This window comes from Dipodomys spectabilis, unplaced genomic scaffold (genome assembly GCF_019054845.1).
Source record: "Dipodomys spectabilis isolate Male_0828 unplaced genomic scaffold, ASM1905484v1 ptg000346l, whole genome shotgun sequence".
Classification (NCBI taxonomy): Eukaryota; Metazoa; Chordata; class Mammalia; order Rodentia; family Heteromyidae; genus Dipodomys; species Dipodomys spectabilis.
Window position 1 is genome coordinate 1500763 of NW_024871023.1, and position 16930 is coordinate 1517692.

At 40.9% G+C, this 16930-nt stretch overlaps 1 pseudogene; it reads right to left on the minus strand.

The window, feature by feature from the left end:
* Positions 1 to 6525: 6525 nt before the first annotated feature.
* LOC122095382 lies at positions 6526 to 8489 on the minus strand (annotated as a pseudogene).
* Between the last annotated feature and the right edge of the window lie 8441 nt (positions 8490 to 16930).

The window sequence follows — 16930 nt, forward strand, 5'->3', positions numbered from 1 at the left end:
CCAAAATCTCTGAACTATTTTCATCCACATAATAGCCAGTTAGATTTTATTAACCTTTAACTTGTACTATCTTGCATATTCTCTTTGAAAATTAGAGAGTAATGTTTGATGGGCCAATCATATTTCCCTAACTTCATCGGTTATTACAATACTTAATGTGATTCCATGGTATTACTAATCCTTTTCTTTATGGTATTACGTCTTAGTTATGGAATCAAAATATTTCTGGCTTCTAAATATGGACGATAGCAGAGAACCTGTGAATTTATGAGAGAATCTGAGACGAAGTAAGATACCAAGTTACTTGCTGATTTGTCTCCTAAATTTTATCCAAAATATCCTTTTCATTCTCTATCTCTTTATGTTTGTGTGTGAGAGAGACAGAGAGACAGAGAGAGAGAGAGAGCAGATTCATATGTGGTAAGATATTTCTATTAACTGACCATTTGTAGATGCAAATTTTGTGTCTGTGTGTGTACAAACTGAAGTGGTATTAAAATTTTCCCTACACAGTTTCAACACCCCTAAGGTGAATCAGGGCATATTACTATGATTTTTAGAATATAAAACTTCAATTCTTGATTTTACTCAATCATAATAAACATTAATCACAGTTCTTCCTTGGTATTGAGGATTGAATGCCTGATTGGATCATTGATAGTCAATTGATAGATACCCTGGGCTCAATCCTAGACATGTATTTCAAATGTTTGTGTGTCTCTGGCATAGAATTCTCATAACCATACATATTTGAGACAGTAAGTTAGTGACAATTTTCAATGTTCATTTAAAGTCCAATAATTCAGTGTTCTTACTGACAGGTAACATGCATGTGTTTCTAACATTTTGATTATTTCCCCGGACTGCTGGATATATTTAGCAGGAACCACTTCACAATATGACTATCACTACAAAATGGCATTTGTTTTATGCACACATAAAAGTGGAAAAGCTATTTATTTGTTTCCACCATAGCACAATTCTTGTAATTGTACCTGAAGGTATTTGGATTTTAAACATTCATATTTTACTTGCTTGCCATAAAGCATGTATCCTTTGGTAGAATACATATCATGAAATAATTACTCTTTGTGCTTTGTTTTATGCACCCTTTCACAAATTTTGAAATGGACACCAAATTATCCTGTTGATTTAAGTTGATTGCAATAACGTTATACTAATTCCACTATGTATTTTTATTTTCTATACAAATACGTGACTTATTTCATCTTACTTTCCTGGATGCATGGTATAACCATTAATATTTTATGAGACATATTTCAGGACCTGTGCCTAGACATACCTAAGACTGACTGGGTGACAGTAGATTAAGATTTGCAGAACTTTACCATAATTGTTAAGCAATAAATTGACTCGGGTCACATTTCAAATGTTCAATGAACTTAGAATGTGTTAAGAGAATGTCCAAGCATAATGTGTGGGAAGATTTGTATACAATCATCAAGTTTGAATGGAAATAGAAGTGGATGCAAGCATGAATTTTTTTTTAAAACAACTGATCATGTGCTTTTGTTAGTTTTTACATATCTCTTGAAAGACTGGTGAAGTTTCTTATTCATATGAAGAATACAGAAAACATATATTCGGGTCTTTTCCACAGAAAGTAAAATAACAAAATAAAAAAAAGAAATCACAGCACTTGCTCAATAAAGTGGCTACATTCTTAGAGTTATCATTAAAAAAAGAAAGTAAAATAATATTTTTTTCTTTTTTTGCAGGAATCATTCAGTGAATAAATCATGAGCTGAAACTATTTCACCTTGTAGTTACATCTTACATTTATAAATATATTGTGACACTCACTCAACTAAATTATTCATTTTGATTTCTACTAGCTGTTCACCCTACCTTGAATCCAGAAGTAAACCCAGGTGTATATTTCTTCACTGGAATTCACCATGTCACTTTCCAAATAGACAGGGGAATGTTGGAGTGTGGAAATTTCTATTATCACATCAACATCTACATTTGTTTCCCTTCCAAGAAAAAAAATCATACTTCTGTTTTTAGTGTCCTTTGGTTTGCCAGTGAATATAATTTTCACTTTCATATATTGTTATAATTTTCGAGCCTCATAAATAAACTGCAGTGGTATTAGATTTCTTATACAAATCCTACATCAACTATCTATTTCATACATAATGGCCTTGAAAATTTCAAAAGAATTTTTCAACGGATATTCTGATGTATATTTCTTAATATATAAGTCTTATCTATGTCAGTGATTTCCATGTGTATTCTCATCTGAAGAAATTCTGAGAGTTTTTTTTTCCAAAACATATGACAGGGCAAAACCAGGTCCGTTTGTTTGTACACAAAATACCATTCCAAACATATTCTCTTCAGTGGGGAAAATGCAGTTTGTGAAGATAGCATAATTTTGTGACTAATTATAATTACTCTGTACAACACCTTGACAATAAGATTTTAAAGGACTACATTTTGAAGAAAGTTCTTCTTCTGCTTTATATTCACCCTGTTTTGGGTCTAATTTAAAATACATGAATTTCTGATATCCTGTTCTTATGCAAACTTTCATTAAAAATAAAAACTGCACTGGTAAGTCGTACACCAATCAAAGAAGAGAAAAGCATAGACACAAACAAACACATATAATCAATAGTATCTTCTTATATGTGAGTTCAAAAGGTTACAAAATCCACCATGTTTTCAATTTTATTGAAAAATAACACCGTTTTCAGGAAATCTGAAAGGGACAAGTTAGAACATGCTAATCTGGAGGCAAGTGACCACTCTTACTGAGATACCTACTTGACATTATCCCTTCTCTCTCCAGAGGATAAGAGTTCTTGATCTACTTAGTGTGTACTCTAATAAACATCCAAAAGGCTCAAGTTATTTTCAATCTTCTGTCATGTACTCATTTATGTTCTTCATCACTTTTTTGTACATAAATAACATACTTTATCCTCAGTTTCTCTAAAGTCAGTGGTTTGACATCCCACAAATTCAGTTTCTTATACTATTTCTTGTATTTTACTGTAACTCCAAGCCAGAACCCACTTAAGAAGTTTTCTACCTGTGGAAGTACAGGTGAAATCTCTGAAAGTGATTCTCCATATTCCCTCACTTCTCCCATATTTACACTTTAAACCTTTTGTAAGAAACATATAACAGAAGTCATTCTTCTATTAATCAAGTTACAAATCTGTGGTATAATTTGGGTAAATGTCATGATACAGTTAAAAGCATCTTCATAGATATACTAGTCCACAGTGGGTGATTTGGGGGAGTAATTTTCAGTTGTTTAATATTTAACGCTTAATCCAGAAATGTTCTACAAGCTTCTGTTATCAGAATATAAAGAGTTTTTCATCTATATGAGTAAATTAGTTGAATAGAATCATGTTGACATTTCTATCCATATGGCTCTTTGCCCTCTCAGTATTCACCAAAGAGTTCCATGGAATCAAACAAATAAGCATATACTATGTTCTAAGGAAAAATGTAATTAGGAAGGTATATGAAGCTACATTTGAACTACAAGGCCTACAATAATATAGGCCCTTTAGGCATTTTTAATGCTTGATGTATTGTTTCATTGCTCAAGTAGTCAACAGTACTCGGTACTATGACAATGTTCTTTCTCTTAAGATGACTGAGTTTAGAATAGAGATTCTTTAGTTTTCCATTCTGTCATGCATAAATCTCACTTCACTACAGATGACATCTTTTTCTGTCATGTTCAACCTTCAAATACTTTGCTCAAAAATTTTATCTTTATAAGTGCCGTTCTTTAAATCCTATACGTCCTATTACTTGAAGTCTGGCAATACAAACCGAAGTGAACAAAACATGTCCAAAAAAGGCAGTTATTTTCTTGTTCTTGATGCTTTATAACAATATGTAATTATTTGTAGTATGCTGTTTCATTTATTTTATATAGCCGTTTATATATTGTTCAAAATAAAATGACAGTGAAGATCAGGAACTTACATCTCATCTAACACTTAAAATGTGTATCTGTATCTCACATAGGAATTATGGTTGGGTATATCTTAGCCCTCAAATTTGGGGACACAATCAAATACTTTTCCAACAACAGGCACACGAAATGCAGTTTGTATCCTGGAATTGATTTACTGTTTGAAAAGAAAATAAACAAAGGCGATGCAAAGTCTAACAAGAATACTATTCATAATAAAGTTCCTTCCTATTTATAAGCACCATTTTGAATTGAATTTTGATACTACTTGAAGAAAAAATTATATATGGCTTGATAATCACTACCACTAGATGATATTAAATGGAACGATAGACAAAATAGCCTCCTCATTCTTGCTTCAACTATTTCTATTATGAAGAGGGAATATGGGTAGATTCCTACATTGTAAACTCTACACTTTTAAAATTTACTCAATCAACTCATGCTTAATACAAAATGTGTTTACCCAAGTAAGCATGGAAATATTTTTTGGTTTTCTCTGGTCTATACTTTTATCCTACTAAAATCAATGCATGCAATATTGTTCATATAAATTTTATATTTCAATTAACAAATTTCAATGCTTTCAAATGTAAAGGATAAAACAATTGCATTGAATGAGAAAATGTTCACATGAACATGATCACCTGAAAAGAATATACCATTTTCAATTTTGTTATGTGAGGAAAAGATTCTAAGTGGACTAGAAACAATGGAAGAAACACCCTGGAAAATATGGAGGAAGATAATGTCTGAGGATTACCTTTCATTTCCTGATTTGGCAATTATCAACCTTTCATGGATCAATAAGTTGAGTAGAGCACATAATTCTTTGAGGATATTTGTCAGTGTCATTTTCAAATTTCATAACTTTAGATCTACCCATAAATCTGTTAAATAAATTTCATAAACTATCAGCTTCTGTATCTGGGTGATCCTCTACAGCCATTATCTTCAGATTAGGCCTTCTGATGGTGTCTTCTAACTATTGAGTAGATTTATGGTATTTCTTGATTTTTCTTGGATAGTTTTGTGTTTCTCTCTATAATAGCTAGGCTGTCTACAATACCAGAGATTTGATCTTCTTCAAGGTTTAATCTACTGTCAAAACTTTCTACTTTGTTTTTACATTCCTTTACTGTTAATTGCTTGGCTTTGGTGGCTTCAAAATCTTTGTTACAGCTTTGTTTTACATTTTATATGAATTTTTTATTTTCTTAATTTGTTGTTCAGTATTTATTCTCCAATCATTTAATTGATTGATTATGGTTTCCTTGGACTCCCTTGCCTTCTGCCCGGCTCTATTCAGCATTCATTTCCTTTATGAACTCCCTGGATTCCTTCAGGTCTTGTTTATGGTTTCCATGAATTCCTCCATTGATCTTTGTTTATTTTCATCCTGCTGGCACAATTACCCTTTGATTAGATTCATCAGGTTCACAAAATTCCTTTATTACTCATTGACCATTCTCAGCTTCCTCACAAAATGCCTGTATCAATCTTTGGTTAGCTACCTCACATTCACAAGATTTCTGTATTAATTTTTGGTTATCCTTATTATACTCGAAAAGTTCCTGTATCAATCTTTGGTTAGCCTTGTATCTCTCCTTATCATTCACCATGTTTACCATTAGTGTTTGTAGAGCTTTTGGGGAACTCTTATCTGGATTATTTATTAACTGTTCTGTCACATGATTATCATGAGTGGGAGTTGAGATACCCTGGTTTGCTAATTTTCTTGTGTTTCTCAGACTTGTCCTACCCATTTGGGGGGAAAGTAACACCAAGTTCATGCTAGAAAAAAATGTTAAGGCCAGCATCAACTAGAATCCTGTAGTTGTGCAGATTGACTGTTGCACTCAAAATGGCTGCAGATACAATCTATTTCAATAGTTATAACCAAATTCATCATCAAAGAATTAATTGGTTAAGAATGTCAAAGAACAATTCAGCAAAGTGGGTATTAATAGGGTTAGGGAGAATTGTATGGAAAAATAGGATTAGAGGAATGTGGAGAGATAAAAGAAAAGAGTGAATTTAACCAAGGTTTAATTTCAGAGAAGTAATGGATATAATAGAATGAAAGGAGGAGAGAGAGAAAAAGAAACAATAAACATAAAATAGGAAAATTTAAATTAAAAAAATGAAACACATAATAATTATGTAAGTATAAAGAAATTATAATGATAGAAGTAGAGGATAGAATGAGAGGAAAGAGATAAAAAGAAAAAGAAACTGAAAAAAATGAAGAATAAAAAGTTCAAAATGGAATACTTTAAAATGTAAAAGTATGTCCTACACACCTGGCAAGGCCCCCTGGGTGGTGGGCACAGCGTTTCAGTGTAGTGACCCAGGATGGTGACCCCTTTGCCCATGGCTTGGGGGAGCGGGGGACGCGCCAAGGATTCCCACCGGGCACACTGGAGGGGGTGGCGGGGGGGGGGGGGGGGGGGGGGGGGGGGGGGGGGGGGGGGGGGGGGAGACCTGTTGGTTCTCCAGCGCCAGCAGGGAGGAGGCCTCTCAGGAGTAGTCAGGAGGGAGGCTGGGGTGAGGGGGGTAACACCCAGACAGCTCCATGGCGGGTGGGCGGGCTGGCAGAGAGGCAGGCAGGGGGGAAGGAGTCTTTGGAGCTTGGCAAATGCAGGGGCTTATTGCAGGGGTTTCTCGCAGGGCTGGCTCTGGAGTTGTAGGTGGAACGGAGGCAGGCCTGGGCCCCTCCCTCCCCGGCTGTCCTCCCCGGATGTTTCCAGAGCTTCGGGCAGGGTTCTTGTGGCGCCTCACTCAGCCTCTCTGGGTACCTCAGAGGCATCGGCCCGGCAGATGGGACACGTCCGGTTGGCCTTCAACCATTTGTCCACACACTTGGCGTGAAACTCGTGGTTACAGGGGAGGACTCGCAGCAGCTGCCGCACCTCGAAGTCGCTGAAGCAGACCATGCATAGCGTCTGCTCTGACTGGTGGCTGTCGGGGTTGAAGCGGTAGGACGGGAGTTGTTCTATGTCGGCTTTGGTGAGACCCCGGGGCTTGGCATCTCCCAGCCGCTCGGCCAGGTTCAGGAGGGCCTCGTAGTTCTCCATCTCCATATCATCCACTTCTAGGTCCAGGCTGATGGTGGGTCCCATAGCTGTGGGTGACATGGGCAGCATCGAGAGGAAGTAGGGCAGGAAGCTGAGGTAATAAGGTGGTGGAAGCGGTGGCAGCGGGCGGTGGCGGTGGTGGTGGCAGCGGCTGTTGCAGGCGGGTACCTCTGGGTGCTCAGTCTCCGTGGCATCATGTGAGAATAGGGCACCCCAAAGGACAGCTCCTGGTGCAGCAGATCGTGGGGCAGATAGTTCAGGGGCACTGAAGGGGACAAGGCTGGACCGGGGGCGGAGGTGGGGTAGGTAAAGCTGCCCAGGGGGTGCTGGTCCCCACGCAGGTCCACGTCATTGTCCAGCCGCTGTAGAGGCATCCGTGGGTGCTGGGTCTGCAGTGATACAAACTGCCCAAGAGGCGCCATGTGGGTGGGCTAGGGCGGTGGGGCGGGCGGTGGGGGGTGCAGAATGTAGGGGTCACCGGAGATGAGGTGGGGGTAGGCCTGGTAGGACACAGGGAGCTGTTGCATAGTGCATGCCTGGATCAGCGGGGGCGGGAGGCAGCAGAGTGGGTAATGCTGCCCGCTGAACATCACGGAGCATGCTGGGAGTTGCTGGGCACTGCAGCCGGGGATGTGTTGGCCTGCAGGCAAGGGGAAGCCTTGGGTGGTTACTGTGGTGACGGTGTAGGACAGAGGGACAGGTCCCTGGTGCACCTGCTCGTGGAGATCAACCATGAACGGGCTCTGCTGGGAGGCTTGGTGCAGCATTCGGGGGCTCCTGTGGGCAGGAGCCGAGGCCCGGCTCTCCTCTACGGGGAGGTGTGGGGGTTGGCGCGGTGGCTGCTGGGAGGGTAAGCTCTCATCCTGGGCAGGTGGACTGGCCAGGGGGCCCTGGCGGCCGAGGCTTCCCCAGAGCTGGCTTGGAGCGAGCTGGGCCCCGCGGAGAATCGTCGCTGGGCTGTAGGGGCGGACGGTGGCCACCTAGTCACTGCTAGAGCCCATGGCCGCATCAGGGGAGCCGAGGGCTGGGGGGGCCAGGCCGGGGGTCACAACCCTGCGGCCGGCCGGCCTCACGACCGCTTCTTTGTTCGCGATCAGGGATGGTGGAGACGCGGGGGGGGGGTGGGGGGAGCCCGGCCCGGACCCCTCGGCGAGTCCCCGCCCTGCGGAACAATGTGCTCCCTCTCCCCGCCCCGGGCCCGGGGGGGGGGATCGCCGGCTCCTTCCGGGGGGGGGGGCCCTCTCGTCTTTGTTGTCCGCCGGACGCCGTCCGCCGGCTTGGCGCGGGGCTCACGCGCGCTCGGCCACACGGCCCGGGGCCTAAGGGGCGCGGGAGGCGGCGCTGGACGCCGCCGGGCTGCGCGGGGGCCGGCGGCTGGCCCTTTAAGAACTGTCCGCGGCGGCGGCGGAATGTAACAAACCCCACATTTGATTCACAACATTCGGGGCGGCGGGGTCGCGCGCCGGGGCGGGAGGGGGGCGTGGGGGGGACGCTCGCGGGGGGCGCGCCCGGCGGCGCCCGCAAACAGTAGCCCCGGTGCGAGCCCGCGGCGGCCCCGCCCCGCGCCGCAGGCCCCCATTAGTCCCTGCCTGGCTGCACCCCCAGACAGCTTGGCTGTGGTGGTCTAGTTCCTTAGGCAGATCTGTGCTGGGGCACAGCCCCCCACCTCCCCAGCCACAGCTGCCAAGGGCTGTGTTCCTGGTGACACGGCTTCTCCAAGGTGACACACAGGGTTTGGCCCTGGCCTGATGATCCCCCTCTTGGGTGATTTTTTTTTTGGTGGGGTGTTTTTTTTTGGCTGTTTCTACTCTTTTTTTCTTTTCTTCCTGTAGCCCAAACTTGCGTGTAGAGTTTGGAGGTGTGGATATTTAAGCCTTCTTTTGGGGGATGGAATTCATTTGATTTTTTTTTTTAAGTTTAGTGAGATACAGGGACCAACCAGGACTGGGGGTGCCCAGAGAAGGGGGGTGCGGGGGACACAGCCCCAGTGGGGTGGTGCTGCTTGGCCTGCATGCTCGTGTGCAGGTGGGGGGGCGGGGCTGCACTGGACCGAGCTGGCGCTGGGGTGGGGGTGGGAGGGGAGGGCTGGGGGGGCTGGGGAGCTGTGCTCAGCTGATAACTGCCACGCACTGTACTGCACACGTCCCTAGAGCCTATCGGGACCCTACGCTTTTCAGGGCATTTCTCCCTCCCCTCTCCCCCCCCCCAGCCAGGCCCAATCTTCCACCTGCCTGGGTGAGTCTCCCCCACCCCCAACTTCGTCCCCTTCTCCCCCCAAGGAATCCCAGGAGACAGGGACCAGGGAAAGCCTGGACTTTCAGCCTACTTTCTCTGCTCTCCTCCGGAGGAGGTGCCCCCTGTAGGGTCTGGCTGAGCTCCCCCCATTCCTCCCCCCCCTTACCCCCCGGGGTTGCTGCCCTGATGAACGAACCGCGTGTGGGGCTGGCACATCCTAGCAGGCAGCCCCTGGGCTCCTGCTGCCTCAGGGTTGCTCCAAGCACCCTCGTTCTGCCCGCAGCACCCCTGCCCTCTCCCCCTCCCCCCAGCACCCCTGCCTGCCACAGGGCCTGGCAGTCTGGGCCTATCCCACGGAGAACCCAAAGTCTTACTGTATATAACTCCAGGTGACGTTTCTATATTTATAGCAGTGTTGAAAACCCACGTGTTTTACACAGAGACCCATCTTCTCTGATCCCCCCCACCCCCCTCTTCCCCCCTCCACCCCAACAACAACAACAAGGTTTTCAAATCCTTAATGCTTGGGGGGGGGGCAAGGGGGTTTGGGGTGGGGTGGGGGAGGGCCGGCAGGTGGAAAATGGCTCATGGACTGTATATCCGCTTGCAGACATGGGATTTCAACTAGCAGCTAGCGGGGAGGGGTTGGGGAAACACAGCATTTAACAACAACAAAATCATTTTAAAAAAAGCAACAAAAAATGATTTATGAAGCAATTATTTAGGATGTTTGTGATTTGCGACCTTGCTATATACTAGATGCCATGTGACCAATGATTTCCCGTGGTGGGGGGCTTGTCATTGTTTACGATTTATCAACCTCTGGCCGAGGCATGGCCGGGCGGGGACATGCTCTCTCCCCAGCCCTGGCTGGGCCCCAGCGCCTGGGTTCCATGTTAGAAAGGTTTTCTATATATATAATTACATATAGATTGAATATATGTAATTTCGGGGGGCCCTGTTCCTTGCACATTTTACAGTTACCTCATTTTTCCCCATGTATGTATTTGAGAAAAAAATGCTAATATATAGAGAAAAAAATGGTTCTTAAAGCTTCAATGTGTGGTTTTTTTCCTCCATTTCAGTGGTTCACATTGGTTTGTAGCATTTAACTAACTAGTCTGTTGTATTATATATATGTGTATACTGATTGAAATTTTTAACAGATTTGTACTTTTTTTAAAATGAAAGTTGCTAGTTCTGCTTGACCAAGTAGTGCAATCATTATTTTTTTTAATATTGTTGCTGATTTCAGAGGGAATATTCACTAATAAATGTATGATGTATACCAAAAAAAAAAAAAGTATGAAGAAATTTTACTTCCATTGAAAGAGTTAAGCCTAAGAAGTTGAAAATACAGTAATAAATTTCTGAATTAATTATGGACACAATGAAGGATAAGTTCTAAAAATTGATGGTCTTAGTGGTGAGCAGAATAGCAATTAAGTCACATAAATGGAGTAAAATTTTAAGAGATTTTTTTAAAAAACAAAAACAAAACCAAAATCACACACAGATACACCTAAAGTAACATTTGTGAATGAAAATAGGAAAAAACAAAACAAAACAATTAGGTGCAAAAAAATGTTCTTTGAGTTTTTTTGCAGGTACGGGGGGAGGAGATCATGTATCTCTGCTTTGTCTTTAACCAGTGTCTTGGTGGAGTCTCTGGTTTGCTTGTGGAGTTAGGATTCCCTGTGGCTTGATTAGTTTCCTAACTACGTTTGTTTGAACAGGTAGACAGCTCTGCCTTCATAAAGACTTTCTGATACTCATCCCAAGCAAGTTAAATGGAAGAGAGATGTATTGAGTATCACAGAAGTAGTAGATGGCTGTTTCCTCTAACATGGAATAGCTGTGATGAGGCTAGGTTATGGGTATAGTTGAGGCCTCTCAGCACTCAGAAGCTTTTCCTGAGGTGCTAGCTCCATAAGCCCTAAAAGTGCTTAGCCTGGAGCCAATCTTAGGAATTGTGTGCACTGATTTTAATTTTTCTCTTATACCCCTCGTTCTGCTGAGTCTGTGGCACTAGGCTGCACTGTGCAGGGACAGCATCTTTCTCTGTTTATCCAGAGTAGAAAGTCACTCCGCTGGGGGTGGAGCTTTTTCTGCCTGGGAAGTGCAACTTTCCCCCCACCCCCCCTGAGCAGAGCAAATCAGGTACCTGTGACTTGTTGAATAGCCCCTATTATTTTCTTCCAAGGCCTGAGTCAGACCAGGCTTTTGTCACTATCAAAGATGGAGTTCTCCGTTCATTGGGGGAGGGTTACATTCCCACAGCTGTTCCTTGAAAAGGAGTGAGGATGTCTTGGGGTTACTCACGCCAGTCACATGGTTCCCGAGATATCCATTCGTCTTCAATCATCAGAATGTAGTTTTCTGCTCCTTGTCAGTTCTTGCTGGCAGTGAATAGAATCTGCTTGCACACCGGGTCTCTTGCCTTTATTCCAGGCTCTCTCTGTTGATATGGTGGCCACAGCACTACTGCTGCTGCTATACCATGGACACTCGCAAGTGCTCAAATCTGTCTCCATAAACAAGTTGCCTGAATTTTCCCTCTTTGGCCAAACTCTCTATACTGTGATGGTCCAATACCCTAATTATTTTTTAGAGGATTCTGCTTGCTATCCAGACCACATGCCTTGTTACCACAATATCATATTTTACAGGCTTCCTCCTTTGCGTTGCTGGGATAATATGCAAAGGTCATCAATTCCAGTTTCCCTTGGGCAAGATAGTGTTTCATAGACTTTTCTGTCTGGGTTGGCATTGTACTTTGATTCTTCCATTCTAAGTCTCCCAAAGAAATTGGATTATATGTGCCAGTCAGTGGTATTCAATTGTAATTTGGGGGTAATAACGTCTCATTTCAAGGCCAGGTTAATCTGGAACTTTTCAAGTAGCCCAGATTTCCTTAAACTCAATATTCTCCTGGTGAACTATCCCTAACTTTTAATTTTTGTTGTTGTTATTGTTGTTACCTTCACATAACATATATGTGGGCCCTAGCATCTGGATCATGCTGTCTTTGCTTCTCTTCCTTCTTTCCTTCCTTCCATCCTTTAGCCTTCATTCCTTCCTTTCTCCTTTCCTTCCTTCTTTCCTCCCCTCTTCCCTTTAATATACTCCACTATATATCTGAACATGCAAGCCTACTGTTTCAGCTACTGTCAATTTAACCCTCCACACATGCCACCCGAAAAATTTCATGTACAAACATAGTTGCTGAGAAGTATGATTAGCCATGGACAAATCCCTATTTCAATTATACACACACACACACACACACACACACACACACACACACACACACACACACACATGTATGTATCATCATTTAGTGTATGTCATAAAAATACTCTACACACGGTTTACATTTCCATAAATAAGGCAATGAGGACATTTTCTATTGAGCATTGTTACCTCCTCCTTTTTTTCCCTGTACCATCCCTTCCTTGCACATCTCCCCCCTCCTGAAATTGTAAATTTCCTTTTCAACATGGTGTATTGTACATGCCATTGGTACAATGGGTCAACATGTATCCTTATTTAAGCATTTTGTTATCTCCCCTCATTTCCCCAAATTAGAAGATGTATACAGAAGATTCAGGGCACCAGAATCAAATTCAGTGAAAATCAGGGTTATACAATGGATAAGCATATAAAAAAGAAAAAAAAATCACATACTGCATTTAGATATGAAAGGAAAACCAATTGTGTTCTAATACCATATTTTAAGGCAAGAATCAACTAAAATTCCATAGTTGAACAGATTGTTTGATACAGTTAAAATGAATACAAATACATTCTAGTTCAACAGGTACAATTTCTTTCAACAACAAGCAAGTATGAATCAAGGGTATAAGAAAGTCAAAAGAGTCAGCAGACCAAAAATTAATAGGGAGAATTTTGAGAAAATAAGATTAGAGGAATGTTGGGCGGAAAAGGAGTGAGGGATTCAATAGAGGAATTATACAGGTAGAGAAAGAATAAAGGAAACATGACAATTATACATACTCAAAATTATGCAGTTAAAAATTCTGTGTGTAAAACAATAAATCTAATGTTTTGTGAATTGAGTTACTGATATCTGAATTTATTATCCACACAATGAAAGAGAAGACCTAATAATAAAAGATGGTATATATATTTGGGATGAATAGAAAAGACAGTATATCATGCAAAAGAAACCAAAAAGATCAAAAGAAAAAAAGCATAAAAGTAATTTTAAAAATCCCAAACAACTGAAATAAAAACGAGGAAAAGAAAAAATGAAAAAAAATTATTAGGTGGAAAACAGTTCTTTGATTTTTTGGGGGGGTTGGGTTGATCTGTATCTCCTCTGTGTCCGGAACCATTGTCTTGCTGTCTCTGGTATCCTTGTGGTGCTTAGTTTTCCTGTGGCTGGAAATATTTCTTAAATCACTTTGAGCAGGCAGAAAGAAACTGCTTATTAGGTGTTTTATGACCCTCTTTCTAGGCTACTCCAGCGGGAGGGAAATTGGCTTTTCGTATCAAAAAATAGGGAGCTGGCTGTTTCTTCTAGATTAGAATTTCTGGGTTGGGGCTAAGTTGTAGGTAGGTTTGAGAACTTTCAGCAATCAATAGCTTTTCCCTGAGGGTATACCCCATGAGACACTCACTCCCACAACGAGGGCTGGAGCCATTCTCAAGATTTAAGTTTACTGAGTTTCAATTGTATTTTTTATCCCCTTCTGCCAATAAGTCTGATGGCTATGATTCAGTGAAGAGTGGTAGCCTGTGGCTTTGTTTACTCAGTAAAGAAAGTCACTTTTCCTTGGGTTGAGCTTTCTCTGTCTGGAAAGAGAAACTTTCTTCTGGGTGGAGCTGAGCCCTGCAGGTCAAGTTCTTTTCATTTGTGGAATGGCTTCTATTGGCTTCTTCCAAGGTTGAGTTTTTAAGGGCAAGCTGCTCTTTCCAAGCTTTTGTCAGGATCAAAGATGGAACTCTTCTCTACTTGTGGGTGAGAAGGTACTTTCCCACCACAGTTGGTGAAAAAGAGTGAGGATGTCTTGGGCGCAAACATGTCTTTCCCTTGGTATCCAGAATGTGCTCAGTCTGGTGATGTCTGTGGTCAGTAGGCTGAAGATTTCCTCTATTTGTTGGTTCTCCCTGGTGCTGAGTGGAATCCACTTCCAGACCTTCTGTCCCCTTTGTTCAAGGCTGTCTCTGTTGGTATGGCAACCATGGTCGCGCTGCCACTGCTTTATAGACATCCGCCAGTGCTGAAATCCTGGCTTTGTCCTCTCTGTCCTCAGTACTAAGCTGGCACACTTGTGAATTTCTATAATTGATATTTTCATCAGAATACTAAGACTGGCTTCTATGTAAGCCCTTGTTTAGCTCCCACCTGACCTTCCACCATCTTTCTTTGAACTCTAATTTCAGTTTTGTCCTCAGTTTTCAATCCAAAATATATTTGACAGAATTTTTTTGGTGAATTTAAGTCATTCTAGATATCAATAAGCATAAGGGATATATAGTTTTTTCAGTTCAACTCTTTTTTACTTTTGTTCGTTAATAAATGGAATCCTAGCTTTAATGCAGGACAAAAAAATTAAAATACCTTAACAGAATGTGTTTGACTTAGCATTTAGCAAGAAGTAGAGTGTAATATCCAACAATATATATTTCTCAACCCTTACATCCTGATTACATTTGCAGTACCTTTACTCACCTTTAAGAACTTAAAGGTAGCAAATAACTCAATGCAACTATTGTTATATATGATGAGGCTACCTTTACCATATACAGAGTAATCAGACATTTGGGTGCAATGTTCAATTTTGTGTTGATTGTGTGGAAGGGACAATATGAATAAGGCTGAACACAGGAGACATGAACAGGATTTTTGAAGGTTATTACTTTAGTTATACCACAAGGGTTAAAACATGCCTCAAGAAAAACATTCAATAGATCCTGCTAAGGCATGGTTACTTCACATAAAATTACTATGTGCACAAATACAACTAACAAGCATTTTTCGTGAAGATGAGAAGATCATTCATTTTGACCTATTTTCATGTATTTTAATATCATTTCTTTCTTATATTTTGATGAATAATATTGAAGACATGGAATTTCATTCAAATATGTTTTGTTCAAACTGACTAAAAGGGCACAAACATTGTTTGACTGACTTATTGTAGTTTGAGATAGTGAATTCTACAATATAAAAAGTGGCATGAATCTGAATCTTAGCACCTATAGTAATAGTTCAAATTCTCCTTTCCAACAATTTTGTTGTGCTTAATTTCAGGTTAGAGTTATCTGGGCCAATATTTTCAGATTTCCACTTCTTTAGCAATGTAAGGATGAAGAAGGAATGTAAATTTCTTATTGAATATTAACAAAATATGCCAACAAAACAAATTACATGAAATATGAAAAGGAAAGTGAGTCAAGGAATGCTCTCTAACTTTCTATTTCTTTCACACAGCTATGCGAACGAAAAATATTCAACATTGTTTTGTTGAAGTACAATGCAATGATAGATTTTCAAAAATGTTCCATCGTGATAATTTTAGAATTATGTTTTTGCACATTCTTTCTGCCTTTAGTCAAAGATAAAGTGCAATCTCCTAATACACTATTAGGATAAATGCTAAGACTCTATTACTTGCACAGTATAAAATTACTCATTGGGCATAAACACATCCTTCCCAAGGTCATATTAATCTTAGCAATCGACTTTACAAATGAGTGCTATAATTAATACTCATTTTTCCCACAAAGTCTTTTATTTATAAAAAGCAGTGTTATGCATATCTATCTTTCTAAAAATGCAATTCATTTTAGCCTGTGTATCACATGAATAAATACTAAACTCTACTCATTCTAGCTGCTAATTGTACTGTTATTTCATGTATATTTTGTGAAGATTTAACTTGTGTAAATATATTGGACTATATTTAGACACCTGAATTCAGAAGGTGATCACCAGGTACAGTGGTTTTCAAATCAGATTATTTGTGGTTATGTGCATACTAGACAGGGGTATTTTTCCTCTTGAGTTCTATAATATAATGGATGCAATCTTTGCAGAACTATTTGAACATGAGTACGATTTTTTAATTAAATCAACACTAATAATTACGTGAAATCTTTGACAAGAAAACACGAGGGGTAAACATAAGTGATTTCTATGCATTCTGGATTATGTAATGCGTATAGGAGCCACAAGGAATCACTGTAAGCAGAACCCCACCCATGGTTTGTTAAAATGGAAATATGTGACAATATAAAAAGACAGAATGTTTCTCCCATTTCAGACAATGACCAACACCAATAAAAGAACATTGCCTTTCTTTTAAATTTTCCCATAAGTGTTCATGTCTGGAAAATTGACACCTGTATGTGGTGAGTAGAGCAATTATTAATGACTATATTTTCTGATGTTGGGCTAGGCTGTTTTCCATGCACAAAACAAATGGACAAGAAATTTAAACTGAGGATACTTGCTGAGAAATATATGAACTAATATATTTTTTAGCAATGATAATTTTCTATCGCCAATCAGTTCCTGGTTATTTACTTCAGAAAATTTTGATTGCTGAGAATCCATTTGGGTACAGAGATTCAGATAGTTCCCTATCATTCTGATACTTGTACTACCACAAGAGAAAAGTTC